We start from the raw sequence: 4,314 nt of genomic DNA, 5'->3' as shown, positions 1-4,314 counted from the left end.
TAGGTATAAATTTTATCTTGGCAAGTAGTTTCTCCTTCTTTTGGTATGAGAGATATACCAGATTCCATGATATAGTTTTCATGGTCTTATTATCAGTTAAAGCTAATATACCACATAATGAATAGGTTTTCTCCAAAGCTTTTCTTAATAAACTTGACCATGTTTTCATGATTTTCATGTCATCTTTTCTTTAAAGCTTTTAAATGTTCCATAATGATCACGCCTACTCATTTCAAGTTACTAATGTTATCATGCCTATGTTTATGCATATTACCTCATACTTAGTACATTCCATGTACTAATGCATATTTGTGCCTATATTATTTCACTAATGTAGGGTCTGACGATCCTATTCCCCATACTCGTGGCTAATTGATTCTTTTGGGCATTTGAAGATTGATGAGTCCTCATGATCTGAGGGCCAAGAGTCTTTTATTGCTTTCATGTCATTTCCATTTTTGACTTTGTATGTGATGTATGAGTTATGTCTCAATCACTTTCCTTATGATGTAATAGATGACTTTGAGACTTATGTTTAGACTTTCATTTTTGTCAGACTCTTTTGTATGAAATGCTATCTTTTAAACTTTTTGGTTTCTATTATCTTGTATGATGTATGCTAAGTGGCTTGTGTAGGGTCTCTCGAAGTCTTATACGACATGCCATGTCTAGGGTGTGCCGTGACATGAACTCTAGCTTGGATTGGTTGTGTAATTGTACCTTTCCATGGATGATAATATGAATATGACTAATGACTATTTTGTGGGATTTTACTTAGCACTTGGTGGTCTTTTGGGATGAAGGTTTTTGTGTAGCATATGTGGATCTTTAGTAACAATCCCTAAGTCTCATAACTTTGTGCCACCATAGGATTGTCTCATATAGACATTAGTTAGTGGATCCACTTTAGATTAGACTCATGGTTCTTACCTTGGCAAGTGAGGACATCTCTTTTCGTCGTGGGATACACATTGGATTCCATGTTATAGCTCACATGGTCTATGTCGGTTATATGGTAAGCTTCCCACAATAATGAACTAAGGTTACTTTAAAGTATCTCACAAGTGTTTTAAAGATATTATGGTTCCATTGCCCATGATTATGACTTATGTTTTCTAATCCTTTTATGTTATGATTTATCTTGGTCATTGCATCTCATGTAAAATCCTTTTTAACATGATTTTATAACTCTTATGCATTGCTATCATATTTAGTAAATTTCATGTACTAATGCATACTTATGCCTACATTGTTTCACTAATGTAGGGTCCGATGCTCCTACTCCTCATACTCGTGGCTAGTTGATTCTTTTGGGCATTTGAAGATTGGTGAGTCCTCATGATCCGATGGCCGAGAGTCTTTATTGCTTTCATGTCAATTCCATTTCCAGACTTTGTACGTGGTGTATGGTTATATCCCAACCACTTATTTTGAGTTAGTAGATGGCTTATTGAGACTTGTGTTAGACTTCCGCTTTGTCAAACTCTTTTATGATATAAAATTGTTTCTTTTGACATCTTTATTTCTAGTATGATGTATGCTATGTCGCTTGTATAGGGCCTTTCGGGGTTCTATACGTCATGTTACGCCTAGGGTGTACTTTGAATCATGACAGTTTGTAACATGTTACTCTTTTATTTAGTCAAGGTAATAATAATTACAACAAAAAATTTAAAAAAGAAAACAACAACAATATATAATAATAATAATTTGACTTGCTCGTATGGCAATGCGATATGAATTTATGATTTGAAATCATGACATGAAATCATGAGATGAAGTTGACGTTTTATTTGGACATACGATTTGGACTTTTTATGTTGTAAGTTATCTCATAAACATAAAAACCACATGAGTTGTAAAACTATTAAAATTGTCTGAATTCTTTATACAATCTTACCAAATAAACAAAAGTTTAAAAAATCTTATAATACACTATCACAAAGATATTTTTTTAAAATATAATATTTATTGATCAAGCTTTAATTCATTAAAAAAAATTAAACATATATAAGTTGTGGTGTACTAGTCTTTAACATAGTCCTCTCACATAGTACAAACAATTTTCTCACGTTGAACTTTCATTTCCCGTTCATATGACTAAAAATAAGAACCAACGTTGTTAATTTGAGTCATTTGTTGGTCAATTTTTTTGGTAAATAAATTTGATAAAAATTAATGAATTTGGTGAATATAAATGGTAAGTAGAAATTGATTTGAAGTAATAATAAATTCTATGTTAGTGAGGATATTCATTATATGAGATGTAAATGGTTTAAAATGTAATGGTATAAATTATAAATTTTATTTACATATGAAATAAATGGTTAGTAGATATAAATGTGGGGTTGCTTTTACTGAATATAAACTTATAGATCAATTTTTGTATTTGAAAAATCTCAAATCATGACTTGAAATTCACAATCATGATTTCATGGGATTTCATCTCATGAGATGAAATCAGCGTGAAATCACATGTTCAAACGGTGATTTTTTCTCATGATTTCATATCACATGTCCAAACTCTTACTTAGCACGTGACTAAAGANGGGGGGGGGGGGGGGGGGGGACGTGAGATCAGTCCTAAATCCAAAAGTTCTCAAAAGATTAGATTTGGATTTTCGTAGGCGTTTGGATATGCAATTTGATATCGTAATATGAAATCATGAGATGAAATTAGCGTTTGGACATGCGATTTCAAGCTGAGTTAATCTCATGATTTAATATCATAGAGCTCAAATTCTCCAAAAAACATGATTTGAAAATTTCAAATCATGATTTGAATTTTTTCAAACACAAAATTGACCAACAAGTTTATACTTTGTAAAAAAAAAAAAAACTCTCACATTCATATCTAGAACAATTTATTTTATATGTAAATAAAATTACAAAATTCATATCATTACTTTTTAAAACATTTATATATCTCATATAATAATTATTCTCACCAATACAAAAATTCGTAATTCAAATCAATTCTACTTTGTCATTTATATTCATCAAATTCATTATTTTTTTTTCAATTTTATTTACCAACTTATGTCCAATTTTATTTTCTTATTGAATTAAAAAATATTGGGATAAGGCACTAGTCCCCCCCCCCCCCTCTAGACTATGACGGAAATCTCAAAGACACACCTTAACTAAACTAAGGTCCTATTACCCCCTCCCCCCTCCCCCACAATTATTTTTTTATAATTTTATATAATTTTTTGCTTACGTGGCACACTCAGTGACTTCACGTAGTTGAGGCGTGTGGGAGATGCTTGGATGCCACGTAAGACAAAAAAGTGTACAAAATTACAAAAAAAATGGATTTGGTAATAGAACCTTAGTTTAGTTAAGGTGTGTCTTTGAAATTTCGGTCATAGTCGAAAGGAGTACTTGTGTCTTATCCCAAAAATATTGAATTAAAGTTTGACCAATAAATTGTATTTTTTTAAGAATAGTTTTGTGATCGTGTATTATACGACTTTCTATACTTTTGCTTATTTGGTAAGATTGTATAAAGAACTGGACAATTTTGATAGTCTTACAACTTACAAGATTTTAATGTTTATGAGAAAACATACAACATAAAAAATCTAAATTGCATGTTCAAATAAAATTTCAACTTCATCTCATTATTTCATATTATGATTTCATGATCAAACGAGCCCTTAGTTTTGTGGGTCGGTAGGGTTTTGATGGGTATCCTTCCGAATTGGGTTATTTCAATTAATAATTTTAGTCGATCTGGGAATTTTATCCAAATAGGAACAAATGTCTTAAATTTGGTAACTATAGGAGTATTATTAGTCCAATGGTATAATGAGAGATAAATTTAACTAAATAAATGCAAGTAAAAGATATTGTAAAACTAAAGCAATAAGATAAGAATACTAAAGATAAGAACAATAGAAATAGAGAGACAGGAGACGAAAGTGAGAGTTATTTTTATTCTTTCAAATATTCAAGTGTTTACAATATGAACTCTTATGCTTCTATTTAAAATACTATATAGAGTCATATAAAAGATTAGTCATAAACATGACATTAATCATGAATATAATGGAAGAGGTTATGGAGATGTAAGGTTATAAAAATAATGGTTATTAAGGTTGAGATATCTTCATAATGAAGATAATTAGTGAGAGTAATTTCTTGGTGTTGTGGACATCGACACTATAATATTTATAACAAAAGGGTATTATTATTTTTTCCCCTTGTCCCTTAATAAAGCTACTTCCATTTTTTGAATAAAAGGCAAATATATTCTGCACTTTTAAAATAGTTTAAATGTATTGATCGTTATATATCCGATTTAAATATATC

The sequence above is a fragment of the Solanum stenotomum genome, chromosome 8, assembly GCF_019186545.1.
Source record: "Solanum stenotomum isolate F172 chromosome 8, ASM1918654v1, whole genome shotgun sequence".
NCBI lineage: Eukaryota > Viridiplantae > Streptophyta > Magnoliopsida > Solanales > Solanaceae > Solanum > Solanum stenotomum.
This window is presented reverse-complemented; position numbering follows the sequence as displayed.